Source organism: Pseudorca crassidens, chromosome 1, assembly GCF_039906515.1.
Source record: "Pseudorca crassidens isolate mPseCra1 chromosome 1, mPseCra1.hap1, whole genome shotgun sequence".
NCBI lineage: Eukaryota > Metazoa > Chordata > Mammalia > Artiodactyla > Delphinidae > Pseudorca > Pseudorca crassidens.
Genome location: NC_090296.1, coordinates 124,085,635 through 124,101,942, shown reverse-complemented (window position 1 = coordinate 124,101,942; position 16,308 = coordinate 124,085,635). Strand labels below are relative to the sequence as shown.

Genomic DNA, 16,308 nt, shown 5'->3' with positions numbered 1-16,308 from the left:
ACACACATATGGCCTGCCTGGCTCCAGATGCACAAGCAGTTGCTTAGGCAAAGACAGGCAGATGTGAATCTCCAGTTTTCAACACTCTTTAAGACTATAAGCTCCATGGGAACAGGGGTTATGTGCCTTTTATTCACTGCTGTGTCCACAGCATCTGGCATAGTGCCTAGCACAGTGCCTGACAAATTATAGGTGCTCAATAACCATCTGGGGAATGAATGAATGAGGACTGAGCTTTGGTTTCCAAACCTTACTCTAGGGGCCTATTCCTTCCGCACCAGAGCCCTGGGCCTACTCTTCCCAGAGCCTTCAAGGTCCTCAGAGACACTGTCTTTGGACCTACAAGAACAGCCGACTGAGTACCTCAGCCAGCACCTTGTTCAATCCAATAGCCTCTTGGCACAAAGGTGCGGGAGAGTGGGGCTAGGTGGGGCAGGGGTAGCGTCTTTCAGCAAGACTTGTGAGCTGATCGGTCAAGCCTAAGGCCAAACCACCTCCGTCGGCCAGGGTGGTAGGGTGAGTGGAATACGGGTCAGACAGAAATGTATACAAATAGTTAAATCTCACCAAGGCAAATTCTTTATGCTCAGGAATTCCTGTTTTGCTTTTTTCCATTTCTTGTCAGAGACAAGGTGTCCTCAACAAAGGGGCAAAAATAGGTGTCTAGACATCTAAATTCATTATAAGAGACAGCCAAAAGAGTCTGTAAATCATTGGAACAAAGAATATTTTTCTAGCAGAGCAGAAACAAAGTAGTTGTTGCATTCCTTCCCGCAAAACTGGTCCTGCTACAATGCTGAAGTGAAGAGGTAGCAGCCGCAGTGGCCAGGCCAGTGCACAAGCCTCTCTATCCACATTGCTTTTGACAAGTCTCATCACACCTGAAGCCCAGGCCCAGGAGAGGAACCATATGACAGGAGGGGCCTTGAGGCCAGTGACCTCTATGAATCATATAAAGAAATGGCATGCCCCAAACACACACACACACCTTGTTTCTCTAATCTCATGCCTTGGGGGTAGAGTAGGGAGGGTGTTGAAGTGGCTTTATTTAAATGCCACATGAGAAAAGTTTTAAGAGTCTGTCCACATACATAATCAAATCAAATTCAGAGCAGAGAAACACAAAGATTCCCTTGGCTAGCACTGCAAACAAATTCCTCTCCTCACAAGCTTGTTTCTCCCATAAGATAGACTTCTAGGCTTAGATTAAATGCAGAGATCTTAGCAGACTGTGTGGGAGGCAGGCCCTTTAAGCACTAGCCTTCTTGCTGGTGGTCCCAGGGATTCACTGCTGTCTAGCGCCAGCAGAGGGTCAAGGAGGAAGGAAAGAGGGGGAAGAAGGGAAGGAGGGAGGAAAGTAGACAGGGGCACGAGGAGAGGCTAAAGCCAGTAGTTGGGGGCTTGGCCTCTCAGAGGCTTTGGAAACCAGGTGATCCTACAGAAACGAGGGCTTTCTTCATGTAGTAAAGGGTGAGTGGCTGTCCTGCAGTGTCCCTCCAGGGAAACGGGGTGAGAAGGCCCCTGAGCTGTGTTCCCTGCTTCCTATGGGTGACAGGCTGTGTGCTGAGTACCACCAGCAGAGGGGTGCAAAGGAGGCTTCTGGGCAGGCCTCCCCCTCAAACGCCACTCTGCTCCTGCAGGCGAGAATGATGCTTCAGAACCAGGGGCATCAGGTCCCAGCCCTGGGGCTCCAGTGTGGAAGTCCTGATGACCTCCACATACTGGAGTGACTTTCAGACGCAGGCTGAACATATCATCCTGCTGCTCTCCTCATCATCTCCTAGAGGATAAATCCCCAATTCTCAGCCCCACACGTAGGTCTCTTCATGACCTGGGCCTGGCCTGCTTCTTCACTCTTAGCTCTTATTCCTTCCACTACCTCCTAAGCTCCAGCCAGAATGAACAGTTTGCAGTTCCCTAAACCTTCCCAGGCTATTTTACATCTCAGTATCTTTGCTCATGGTCTTTCCTGTGCCTAGAATGTCTTTCCTACCTTGCTACCTGGTAAGTATTTATTCCACTGTCAGATATCAGCTCAAGCACCAGCTCCACTGTGAAATACTTCTAAGAGGAAGCTCTAGCACCGATCCAGGTTTGTTTACTGTCTGTCTCTCCCTTTCCTCTTAGAATGTCAGCAACTTGAGAGCAGGGACTTAATCTGTTTTGTTTTTCTCTGTCTCCTGGGTGTCTAGAACAGTGCCTGGACCATTGCAGGCACTCGTTAAATGTTTGTGGAAGGAAGGAATGAGTCTCAGCACTGACAGCACTGCTCCTAGGCTGTGGGTTCCACAAGGACAAGATCTGGGTTGTATTCATTTCTTTATCTCCCAGCACTTGGTTTGAGATGGGGGGTGGGCATTTAGCAAAAGCTGATAAATGAGAGAAGGAATGAGTGATGAATGCTCATATGGACAGAAAGCTCATGATACGGGGCATTTCCCCAAGAATAAGTCACCTCCTGCCTTCTGTTCCATGTTAGAGCTTCTTTTTACTTCTTTCATGTTGTCTATTTTGTGAGAAGAGTTACCTTTTAAATGAAGCATGTTCCAAATTCCCTTCAAACACATCTTGTAGCACAAGAAGTGTGGGCTAGATTCTCTTAAAAACTTGGCTAACCCTAAAAGTCACAGATTCTATAATTGTCAGGGACTATACCCATACGTGCCTTTTCTGTTTTAATTTATGTTTGAGAAAGAACCTTGTCTAAAGAGCACAAACCTTGGAAATGATACAGACTCACTGTACCGTCATACATTTGAGGGACTACTTTATTTTGGATTTTTTGTTTATTTGCATTATCTGTGTCCCATCTACCACAAGGTGGGGGGAGGGGAGAAGAGAGAAGGCTGGTCACAAAAAGTCCTAGATAATGTGCCAGGAGGCCTGGCTCCAGGGACTTGAGCAAGTCCTTCTCTTGTCTGGCAATGAAGGGAGTTGGACTAGATGATCTCTGAAGGTCTGTGAACTTGCAGAAATAATATAATCCTGTGCTATGAGCATTCACACACATAAGCACCTTTTGTTGACTATACCTGCACAGATATTACATTTAAATATGGTAAAAAAATAGTTTAGAATATATTTTTCTTATGAATGAATGAAAAGTCTTCACACCAAACATGCTATCTCCACATTCTCAACTATTCTGATTTTCTAATCCAGCTTCTTTAAGAAAAGAGAACTTATAATCACACACACACAAACACACGAATACTGGCAAGATTATGTCCATTACAGACTAACAGGACATGTGTGTGGGGGGGTTGGGAGGTGGGTAGGTAGATGGACAGTATTTTATAATGCCCTAAAATACAAATATTCCAAGTGGGCTCTGGACCGTTCCTATGAGGAGAACTTGGGTCAAACCTTCTTCACCATGGAGCCTTTGGGTGGTGTAAGAACAACAGCAGGGTTAATAAATGCAGAGCACAGCCTGATAGATTTTCTGGTCACATCCTAACAGCAGCCAGAGAGCATGGATGCATTCCATGGAGCATTTATGGACTCACTAGCACCAGTCTATGACAATTTTATTTAATCATAAAAATATAATAGTAGTCAAATCTTTTTGTAGTTTCAGTTTACTGCTTTCTCAAGTGAAATAAATGGTCTCTCAGATTTCTTTTACTTTCATCTCTCTGCTCTAAGTACAGTAGGATAAGGTTCCAATTAAGGCCCATTAAATGTTCACGTTGATTCATGTGAGGCATTTTCCAGTTTCTTTTCCTAACACAATCTCAGTGTACCTCTGAGTTACCTCTGTGGTGTGTTTTCAGTTTAGCAGTTGCCCATATAGAAGAGAATTATTCGGGTGTGAGGTCTCCCTTCCTCCTATTTCTGCAGCCCAAAATGGTGAGTAGAGATTCTCCTTCATTGCATTCCACACAAGCATATGTTTATCACCTGTCAGGTACATCCAGATGAACTACACATGCCCCTTGGGAAGGGGAGCTGGCAGCTGGCCAGAGCAGACTGACCCTCCCAACCTCTCTTTGCAGCTGTGCTGGAGCGGCATGGTGAGTGGCAGCCCAGAGACCCCTACAGGGAGACCTCCTGGTGCTTCTACATCTTTTGGGTCCATGGAGACACACAGAGTTCTCTTCAGTTTCTCAACAGATGGGGATACACGCTTTGACGGCAGAGATGGCCTAGCTAAGGTGATATCAAGTGTCAGAGCTGACTGAGTGGATACTCCAAGGACTTTCCCATTAAGAGCAGGGAATGTGGAGGCTGACAACGATAGTTTCAATAACATCATAGTCAACACTTGCTCCCAGCCAGGGAATGTGCTAACACTATGCGCATGATCAAATTTAATCTACACAACAACCCTATGAGGTGTTATCGATGTTATCTCCACTTTATAGGTGAGGAAACTGGCACCAGGAATGTAAGGGGTTTGACCAGGATCACAGAGCTAGTAAGTGGTATAGTTGTGACCATAGGTCACCTGGCTGCAGAGCCCATGTTCCTCTCATCATGCTATAGAAACACGCTACCAACTCCTTAAATCAGAGACCAGCCCGTGGCTACCATGACAGAACTCCTGCACACTAGGGTCTCTGACGAGGTGTGCATTATCTGACGGCAGACCAAAGGTGCATAATCCCAAAGGAATTACATACACATGAAGAGATTTAAGAAAAATATTTTAAAATCCCCCCAGGAAACTTGCTATTAAATGAATGATATGGTGATTTGGGGGTCTTTAAGTGTAGATTTTCCCAGTGTGTGCTTTCAGAGTGAGGCATACCTGCCAAAAAGCCTTTTTTTTTTTTTAACCAAATCATAACAAGTCAGTGTAGATTTGCTGTGACAATGCCACCAACTTGATAAGCAAATACCCCAAAGACATCCACTCTCACAGCTGAGAGTCAAACTTGGGGCCTACGTAATAAGGATGACATTTAACCTTCACAACAATCCTGTGAGTTAGGACTTCTTGGCTCTATGTTACAGCTGGGGAAAGCGACACTCAGGGTAACCTGCCCAAGTTCATCACTCAAGTGAGAGGAGGGGCTAGGACGTGAACCTAAGTCTGCCTCCAAAGCTTTCTCTCACACACCGCTGTTTTCTCAAATGCAGGATTTGCCAAACCTTAAGCACAGTGGTTTCATTTGGATCTCAGAACTACTGGCTCCAGCAAAAGCAAAACTTTTTCTTTTAGAATAAATTCAAAGATAAACAACTTATAGTGCCAAAGAAATGGCTCTTAAATTTTTAGCTGAAAGTCAGTTCAGGAGGTTTGGTCACTAAAACAGAAGTGCTGTATCCTTCAAAATCTGGGGCCATTTTATCCTTTCCTGCAGTATTATGCCTAAGAAGAGATGTATTATCTCAACGTCCAATAATTCATTCAACAAATATTAAGTAATTACTCTGTGCCAGGCACTGCTGTAGGCACTGCAGACAAAGGTGCTGTTCTCAAGATACTAACATTCTAGCAGGATGGGGTGGGAGCGGGGAGACAGGCAAAATAAATAAATGTCAAGGGCGGGTAATAAGTATATGAATAAAAATAGAGCAAGGTAAAGGGGAAACAGTAACCATGGGTCTGATACACTATTTTAGATACTGTGGTCATGATAACATGACATCTGAGAAAAAAACCTTTGAAACACCCCCACCTCCCAAACCATGCTGATTTCTGAGGGAAAAGATTCCCAGGTAGAAAACATCAAGAACAAAGGTTTGACATGAGAGTGTGTTTGTAGAAGAGCAAGGAGACCAGCATGGCTATAGTGGAGTACTTGCGATTACTGCAATTAGAAATGAAGATTATTAAATTCAAGTACTTATGTTGGTCTGGACATGACTTCCCACTTCACCTTAGAATTATATATTTGTCCTCCATCAGAGCTGGAAGGGCCCTTGGGGGTACCCAGCCTACCTCTGGGTAAAGCCCAGAGAAGGGCAGTGACTTGCCCAGTGTCACACAGCTGTACAGCTGTGAGAGGACCCAGCCATCCTGACTGCTGCACTAGTATTTGTTCCTTGGTGCTGGGCTTTTTGTGACTGATGAGGATCTCATATAAGATTTCCTATCTCAGGACAGGTGTTTTCTCTGTGATTACAGATTAAGTCTTTATAGTCTATCTCAGTGATTTATTAAAAAGGTCCCTCTATGACCAAACACCAAGGCAGGACCAGAAAAAATTAGATTCACCACTGGTCATGAGTTAAACTTTGACAAAATATCCCTTCTGGCCTCATTTTCCACCCCATTAGAAGATTTCCAAGTGAGCAAAGGATGACTGACATGACCTGGCAGTAGGGTTCAGCTCTGGACCTTGTTCACAGGATCAGGGTTTGGGCACCTGGAGAATAGGGTGCTGACAGCTTATTGCTTGGCTTCCCCTTGTGCATCTCCTGCTGCTCTGCTCAGTCTTGGGATGGAGCTCAGAAGGAGATGATTAACTTCATGGCATCTTGCGGCTAAACTAAGCCCTCACAGTGACCCTACCCATGCTCTTGGTCTCACTTCCACTGCTGAAGGCGCTTAGTGGGTTCCCAACTTTTTATAGGAGAGTGGAGATGAAACTATGGTTAGCTTTCAATTTCAAAGTTTCAATGTTAGATTTCCTGACAGGTATTTTACTGGAGTGTTCTGAATCTGAGTTCCCCCAAAATGAGAAACTGAGAAGACTGGTGAAGGAAGGATAGTTTACCTGTACAATTGTGTTTTTTTTCCGATCACTATGCCAGAATTATGAATTCAGCCTACTGCTGAATCAGGTGTATTATTTAGTGCCATAAAGATGATGGTAACAGGGCCATCAGGGATAGCAACAGCTGCCTTTCTTGAGCATTCACTATGAGTCAGGGCCTTTATTGTCTCACTTAATTCACACAACAATGTGAGAAGTAGTGGTATTATGTCCTCCATTTCACAGATGAGGAAACCGAAGCTCACAGCTCAGTAACTTGACCAAACCAAGGTCACAGTGCTAGGAAAGAACAGAACACAGATTTCAAAGCCAGCTGACTTCAGAGCCTATGCTCTATGTCACGGAGGTGTGACATCTGACTTTTAGTACTATCAGAGATCAAGTTCAAAACCTCAATTGCTGACTGACTCAAGAAGTGAATCCATTCAGGTGCCACCTTAACTATCGCTGTATCAACCACAAGCAGGGGGATCCATGGGATTATAGTGAGCCACGAATTAGGACACAATCCTGTACAAAGGGGGAGAAGAATGTTCCTTTCTCAGTTAAGTGCTACAAGTATACCTGGCCAGCATTAGTCTTGGGTGGCGAAGGCTTCCATCTGAGAGCTCAGTGGAGGCTCCCTTGCGGAGGCTGCCATTTACTCCAGCTGATTCCCTGGCAATGCAGCCACCGGGTCAAGGAGGGAGTTCCTTATAACTTCTCAGGTGGTTTTTGGAGTTAAAAGGTACTTGGTACGAGCTCATGGTACTTCAAACTACCCTTGTGTTGGAAAAGAGAGATGAGGACACCAAAGAGATGAGGGAAGTAAAAGGTATCTTTTATTTGGATTCTGTGACATTGATGACTTTTAATACAAGCAGCCAAAATTGCTAACTGGCAAATTTCTCCATTCTAATATCAGCCAGGTCACTCACTAGAAGTCTTAGAATAAATCTTTAGGCAGGGGACTTCTCTGGTGGCGCAGTGGTTAAGAATCCACCTGCCAATGCAGAGGACACGGGTTCAGTCCCTGGTCCGGGAAGATCCCACATGCTGCGGAGCAGCTAAGCCTATGAGCCACAACTACCAAGCCTGTGCTCTAGAGCCCACGAGCCACAACTACTGAGCCCACGTGCCACAACTGCTGAAGCCCGTGTGCTTAGAGCCTATGCTCTGTAACAAGAGAAGCCACCGCAATGAGAAGCCCATGCACCGCAACGAAGAGTAGCCCCTCCTCTCCGCAACTAGAGAAAGCCCGCATGCAGCAACGAGGACCCAATGCAGCCAAAAAGAAATAAATCAATAATTAAAAAAAAAATCTTTAGGCAGAAGTTACTATTATTTTTGCGGTACGCGGGCCTCTCAATGTTGTGGCCTCTCCCGTTGCAGAGCACAGGCTCCGGATGCGCAGGCTCAGCGGCCATGGCTCACGGGCCCAGCCGCTCCGCGGCACGTGGGATCCTCCCAGACCGGGGCACGAACCCATGTCCCCTGCATCGGCAGGCGGACTCTCAACCACTGCGCCACCAGGGAAGCCCCAGAAGTTATTTTTAATTAGGAAATTTATTATTCTACTTTTGGGAAAAACCCCATATTTTTCTTTGGTGCTGTAATACTGAGAGTAACTCCAAAATGGTTATACTGTTGAAGTTCTTCGGCTCTGCCTTAGACATGATACATTTTTATTTTGTGAAAGGAACTGTATCTGTCGCACAAAGAAAGAAAATACAGAAAGCTGACGTTTGTGTGACAGCTAGAGAATAAGCTGCCAACACTGGGAGAACAGAAAGGCCTTGAATGCTGGGGTTTCCACTTGGAGCCCACCACAGCAGAGTCCATTCTTGGACTTGGATGGGGCTGCGGGAGTTTACCAAATGCGTGTGACCTAGGACCATCTGCCTTTGAGAAAAACAAAGAGTAAAGTAAGAATGTGTGAGCAGGAATTAGGCCACCTCTGAAAGTTCTAAAGGCTGCAACGGAGCTCTGGAAAACCGCCACTCTTAAAACACAACTCTGTGTCCCTCACTTGTAGATGGTATACAACTGGGAAACTGCCCTGTGTTTGTTTTCAGGGAAACATCTGAGGTGAGTACAACAGATACATTTTAGGACCATTTAGTCAATTAACATTTGGATTGTCTTATTAAGCCATCAAACTACAAAAGACTTGGAAAACGCATGTCACACAGCTCAGGCAGAATCTAGTTTCAAGAGCTTCAGTGTCCAGCTTACTGGCAGGTTCCGATCTCCCCCAGACACATTAGGGAACCTTTGGTGCAGTGCCGAGCAGATGATTACATGATCTGCATGACTCTCTACAGAGAAGCTGATGGGGGGAGGGTGGGCCAACGGGATCCTTCTTACTTTCAACTATCACAGGAGACTCCGGCTCTGATTGCTGGAATCTATGGGGTCTTTCCAAATGAAAAAGTCAGTCACTGACTACAATGAATATGCAAAGGTGCTTATTCCCAATACAGTAATATGCAGGCAGTCAAATCATCTATCATTCAAGTTAATTTAATTATCAGACCACATTTAATTATCAAATATAAAATGTAAATAAAGTGAAGGTCTGACAGCCCATACTAATTATGTTCATTATAATAATTAAATGGGAAGGAACGCAGAGTCATGAAAGTACCATAAAAGACAAGGAAGCTTTTGATTAAAAAGAATATTTTAATTAGAAACTGCAGCCCTATAGGAAACAGATGATTGGTTCTATCAAGGATGGGGCATTACTTTTATTATCCAGGTTTCTCTTCTAAAGTCATCTTTAGTATCATGGGGCTCAGTCCTTCCAGTTAATAGACTAAATGGTGGCAAATAAAAAGTGCCAATCCTTTATGCAAAGCAGTTTCCTAATAAAACAGCCTTAGGCTGCAGCAGGAGTTCAGGATCTCCTGTCTTATAAAGACACAAGCTGGAAATAAAGGATCCTCTGTGGACAAACAGGCACTGAAAATTAACATGACTTCTGCTTAATGATATGGAAAGATGAAATGAATTGAGCATCATAATTTCTCCTCTGAAATTTCTCTGATTTAAAGTAAGTGGCATGAGGTTAAATAAATTCACTTTCACAAGAACAGAAGTGAGGTGGAAAGGGCACTAACTGGACTGCCAATCAGGAGGTTGGGCTCTGCCAGTTCTTGCTTGGCAATTCCTTTTCCTTCTCTGAGCCTCAATTTCTCCATCTACAGTATGAGGGAGCCGGACTAGGTATCTCAGGGCCCTTCCAGGATGAAGGCTCCATGAAACTGTGATTGAAACTGGAATGAGAGCTTAAAACTGCACTTCCATATCCCTCAGGAAATGCTCACTTGGCAAATTACTGGGTTTTGGAGGGAGCAGAAAGGGGATTTAGAATGAAAATAAACAATCAACTTTTTAGTTATAGAAAACTCCCCAGTTCTACTGGGATATGAGCAGTTATCATTAAGTAAGCTTGAGGCTATTTCCCCTACCCTTCCCTTGCCATGCAGCCTGATGGGCATGGAGCCCAGCCACGGATCGTGAGCATGGCTGTTTGGTGCAGGTGAAACTACTGTGGCTAGAGACGGCATCACACAGCAAGGACACTAACATCTCACCTGTAAGTCTCTGCTTGTGAGTGTCTGCCAGTGGACCCCCCTGTATTAAAATAGGAGAACCAACGTATATTCAGCTTTTAAGGATGAGCTGCCATGGAGTGGGCAAGCAGCTCATGAAGCTATCTGGTACTGAAAGAATCTGGAGTAGGGCAAGGAGGATCTAAAAAACCACAATATGTCTCCATAAAATCAGAATGCTGGTCTGTGGTTCTAATCTCAGCCATTAAAATATCACAGACTCACGGAGCTCAAAGGCGAGATGATCTAGGACAATCCTAGGTCATCCTAGATCATCATTTAAAAAAAAAAAAAGGGCTTCCCTGGTGGCGCAGTGGTTGGGAATCCGCCTGCCAATGCAGGGGACATGGGTTCGAGCCCTGGTCCGGGAAGATCCCACATGCCACGGAGCAACTAAGTCCGTGAGCCACAACTACTGGGCCCGTGTGCCGCAACTACTGAAGCCCATGCGCCTAGAGCCCATGCTCTGCAACAAGAGAAGCCACCGCAATGAGAAGCCCACATACCGCAACGAAGACCCAACACAGCCAAAAATAAATAAATGAATAAATTTATAAAAGAAACAAACAAACAACAAAAATAAAAACCCACAACATTTTTTTGGTGGTAAAATATGGATAACATATAATTTACCATTTTAACCATTTTTAAGCCTACCATTCTCAATGGCATTAAGTACATTCACAATATTGTGCAACCATCACCACTATCCATTTCCAGAACCAAGCTATTGGGTTGGCCAAAGAGGTTTGTTTGTTTTTTGCCATAAGATGGCTCTAGTAGTGCTTAGTTGTCTTTAACTTTATTCGAAACAATTTTGTTAGATTGTATTATGACAGCTGTCATATCAGAGTGCATTTTAAAACAATTATCAAAATTGGTGGATTTTTGTGTAGCCATTTTAATATTGAAGATGGAAGGAAAAAAGCAACATTTTCAGCATATTATGTTTTATTATTTCAAGAAAGGTAAAAATGCAACTGAAACACACAAAAAATATTTGTGCAGTGTATGGAGAAGGTGCTGTGACTGATCAATCGTGTCAAAAGTGGTCTGTGAAGTTTCGTGCTGGAGATTTCTCGCTGGACGATGCTCCACAGTCGGGTAGACCAGTCGAAGTTGATAGCGATCAAATCGAGACATTAACTGAGAACAATCAACCACACAGGAGATAGCCAACATACTCAAAATATCCAAATCAAATGTTGAAAATCATTTGCATCAGCTTGGTTATGTTCATCGCTTTGATGTTTGGGTTCCACATAAGTTATGAGAAAAAACCCTTCTTGACCATATTTCCACATGCGATTCTCTACTTAAACATAACAAAAACATTCCATTTTTAAAACAAATTGTGATGGGTGATGAAAAGTTGACACTGTACAATAATGTGGAACGGAAGAGATCATGGGGCAAGTGAAATGAACCACCACCAACCACACCAAAGGCTGGTCTTCATCCAAAGGTGATGTTGTGTATATGGTGGGATCGGAAGGGAGTCCTCTATTATGAGCTCCTTCTGGAACACTGAACGATTAATTCCAACAAGTACTGCTCCCAATTAGACCAACTGAAAGCAGTACTTGACGAAAAGCATCCGGAATTAGTCTACAGAAAACGCATAATCTTCTATCAGGATAACGCAAGACTGCATGTTTCTTTGATGACCAGGCAAAAACTGTTACAGCTTGGCTGTGAAATTCTGATTCATCCACCTTATTCACCAGACATTGCACCTTCGGATTTCCATTTATTTTGGTCTTTACAAAATTCTCTTAAGGGAAAAAATTTCAATTTCCTGGAAGACTGTATAAGGCACCTTGAACAGTTCTTTGCTCAAAAAGATTAAAAGTTTTAGGAAGATAGAATTATGAAGTTGCCTGAAAAATGGCAGAAGGTAGTGGAACAAAACAGTGAATACATTGTTCAATAAAGTTCCTGGTGAAAATGAAAAATGTGTCTTAGTTTTACCTTAAAACCGAAGGAACTTTTTGGCCAACTCAATACCTCTTTGTATGGTCAAAAAAGAGTCATGTACCAAAATGTTCATTGCAGCTCTATTTACAATAGCCCGGAGATGGAAACAACCTAAGTGCCCATCACCGGATGAATGGATAAAGATGTGGCACATATATACAATGGAATATTACTCAGCCATAAAAAGAAACGAAATTGAGCTATTTGTAATGAGGTGGATAGATCTAGAGTCTGCCATACAGAGTGAAGTCAGAAAGAGAAAGACAAATACCGTATGCTAACACATATATATGGAATTTAAGAAAAAAAAATGTCATGAAGAACCTAGGGGTAAGACAGGAATAAAGACACAGACCCACCAGAGAACGGACTTGAGGATATGGGGAGGGGGAAGGGTAAGCTGTGACAAAGCGAGAGAGAGGCATGGACATATATACACTATCAAACGTAAGACAGATTGCTAGTGGGAAGCAGCCGCATAGCACAGGGAGATCAGCTCGGTGCTTTGTGACCACCTGGAGGGGTGGGATAGGGAGGGTGGGAGGGAGGGAGACGCAAGAGGGAAGAGATATGGGAACATATGTATATATATAACTGATTCACTGTTATAAAGCAGAAACTAACACACCATTGTAAAGCAATTATACCCCAATAAAGATGTTAAAAAAAAAATGCTCAAGCCTCAAGAGGGAAAATTATTTACCTAAGATCCTGCAGCTAGTGGCAGAGCTGAGGTTAGAGCCCAGGCCTTCTATTTGCTAGATTATGGTCCACTTTGTGCTCATAAAACACACTCATTTACACTTTCCCAGGATCTTTACGTGTCTTCCCCACGTAAGGCACACAGATATGTCCCAGAAGCATTCAGAGTTGCAGAATGGCAGCTTCTCAGTGTACTGTCTAGGTAAATGGGCATCATCTTCTAAACCCTCCACCCCTGCCCAAGAAATACTTCAGAGATCACTGGTAGAATGGGCCGGTGATACATTTAATTTTCTTAAGCAATGTGAAATGAAAAGAACACTGAGCTGGGCTTTGCAAGACCTGTGTTCTAGTCCTGGTATTTAAGCAATTCTTTATGTCATTTCAGGGGGCTCATTTCACCTCTCTGAGTCCAGATTCTTCACCTGTCTGTGAGGTGGGAGTAATTCCTCTGCCTTACAGCCTCAATGAAGTGCTAATGAGGTCCAAGAGGCCACAGATGGGGCAAGCAGTATAAAGAATTCTACAAATACCAGAGGTTATGCTTTAGAAAAGCACCTCCATAAGGTGCAATGTCTCAGTGTTTGACAATTACTATTATTTCTATCAATTTCTGATTTCTTCTCTACTTTTTGTCATATTCTTTCTTTTCACAGATTGTTGCATTTCAGCAATTGCCTGAGGACTGAACTGACTTCTCTGACCTTCTACCTTCCACCAAATCAGAAGTGGATGTCCAGTTAGGATTCAATCTCTCTGGGAGGCAAGGTGTCGAGAAAGGAGGTCTGGCCTTTTTTACTTTTCTAATTTCTTCCTCTCAACAATTACCCCTAAACCCCACAGCTTCTTCCCCAACTGAGAAGCCATAGGGTCTCTGTCTCCTCCTTGGATTGCTTGCTGCTCTCTCTGCCCATTTAATCTGCTTTCTTCCTGTCCCAACATGCCCAGTCTTTACTTTGCCATCAGGTCCACGTCAGTTCTAACATGCCATTTCCAAATACCAGTTCCCCCGACCCCATTTCTCATTGACTCTGGTGAGCCCAGAGATACTTAGAGTGTGTGTTTTATCTATAGGAGAGGATTAGTCTGTGGTCCGGCAACAGCAGAAAATCTCTCTGAAATCCTACACAGTTCTGAGTTCAGTAAATTCATCACAACAGAGTTGGTTTAAGCAAAGAGCTTCAACCATCCCTAAACATGGGTGTGCTGAAGAAACTGAACTTTTTGCTGTAGAACTGTACAGCAAAATATTATCACACACACAAATTACTTACCTCTTTATAAGTGCAGTAGATAGTGTCATGATAAATGGTAAACGACTTAACAGGAAATTGTGAGGTAAACCATGGGCTGTCTACACAAGATAAAGCCACGCAGCCATTAAGAACTGTATTCACAAAGAAGGATTATGATATAATGTTAAGTGTACAAAGCAGGATAGGAGTGTATATACCATATGACCTCAGCTATGTAAAAATATTCATAGAGGGCTAAGGAGTGGGTGAAGTGAGTGAAGGTGGTCAAAAGGTACAAACTTCCAGTTATAAGGTACATAAGTTCTGGTGATGTAATGTACAGCATGGTGACTGAAGTTAACAATACTGTATTGTATATTTGAAAGCTGCTGAGAGTAGATCTTAAAAGTTCTCATCACAAGGAAAAAAATTTTAACTATGTGAGGTGATGGCTAACTAAATTTACTGTGCTAATCATTTTGCAACATATAAATATATCAAATCTTCACACTGTACACACTTAAAAATAAGACAGTGTTACATGTTAATTATATCTCAATAATATTAACTGGCAAAAATATTCACAGAAAAGAGACTGTAAGGAACCTGCCAAAATGGTAACAGTGACTATCTCAACAGTGAGATCAGGGATAACTGTGACTCCTCCTCCTTCTTTACACTTCCTATCTTTTTCATGATGAGTAAGAAACACTTTTGTAATCAGAAAAATAAAAACAAACTTTTAGAGGGAAACAAAATGCAGTTTAGTAGGTCAAATGGACACACATGAAGAAAAGAAAACCACACAGGAGATTTCGCTCAACTTTCCTTCCTTGAGTAGCTTGTAAGAGACTCGTGGACCTGCTGGGCTTAGTCCACGGAAACGACAAAGCATCAGTACCTGAGAGAGCACTGCGTGAGTGCTCCTGTGGCGGGAGGTGAGAAAGATCTGCCCTTCTGGCAACGAGGTCTGCGAAAGGGGAATTTTTCTACGTATGACGCTTCTTCTGGCAAGGGTCCACATTTTCTACATTTTAATCATGGAAATCTTTCTAGAATGGACTTCATATTCCTTAGCCTTCTTAAAGGGAATGCACAGAACATACATTTTGCCTCCATGCTCACTCAGGGTCTGCACGGGGGGCATCAACAATCATCCAGGGAAATCAAATACAGGGTTTAGTGTCCCTTTGAAACCAGATAGCTACAATTTTTTTTTTCTTTTCTTTTTTGGCCGTGCCACGCGGCACGCAGGATCTTAGTTCCCTGACCAGCGATCAAACCAACGCCCCCTGCAGTGGAAGCGCAGAGTCTTAACCACTGGACAGCCAGGGAAGTCCCAGATGGCTACAATTTCTGAGGTCTTGTGCTTGTCTTGTTGTTTTCTATCCTCTTTCTCCTTATCAGATAGGCAGTTGCAGCTCTCAGTGTGTAGGTTCTCACCTTGTATTTGGCTCTGGCACTACAGCTATCTCCTTCCTTCTTCCGCCCTGGTCTAGTTTACTGCAGGCTAATAAACCTGGTAAGCACACTTATTAGTGAGTTGCCTAAAATAAAAATCAGTAAGCTTAGAGTGAGGGTTAAGGGCTGTTCATAGGCCTTTTTCTCAGCTATAATCCACATAATTAAGGTTGCTGAATATGAGGCTTTAGATAACTGAGGTAGTCAGGAATTACAATTTGATGTGTTAGTTATGCCATGACTCTGTTTTTAAAAATAAAGATAACAACCTAAATGGAAAACGAATTTGAAAAAGAATAGATACATGTATATGTATAACACTTTGCTGTACACCTGAAAATATCACAACATTGTTAATCAACTATACTCCAATATAAAATAAAAAGTTAAAAAAGGGTAAAGTGTTTTATTATTGTTATTTTTAAAATAAAATCTGTAACACAGATTTCCCAACTTTTTAAAGCAACAGAACCCTATTTACAAATGAAATCTTGCTTAGAAACCGAATAATCAAAATAGTTAAAAGCAAAACTACTCTGGGTGATTCAAGGGGGTAAGGCCCAAGCCCTGCCTTCTCAGGCTCCCCTCCAACACCATCTGGCACCCTCTTAAGCACCTAGGCAGAAGCCAAAGACCAAGAGCAGTTTCATAAAGCACCAGACTAATGCT

The 16,308-nt window shown here is 43.1% G+C and overlaps 1 protein-coding gene across 5 annotated transcripts in view; it reads right to left on the bottom strand.

Annotated features, from left to right (window-relative positions):
• The window catches only part of SCAPER (S-phase cyclin A associated protein in the ER), a 492,749-nt gene that overhangs the window by 23,339 nt on the left and 453,102 nt on the right, over nucleotides 1–16,308 (bottom strand). The window lies entirely within an intron of this gene.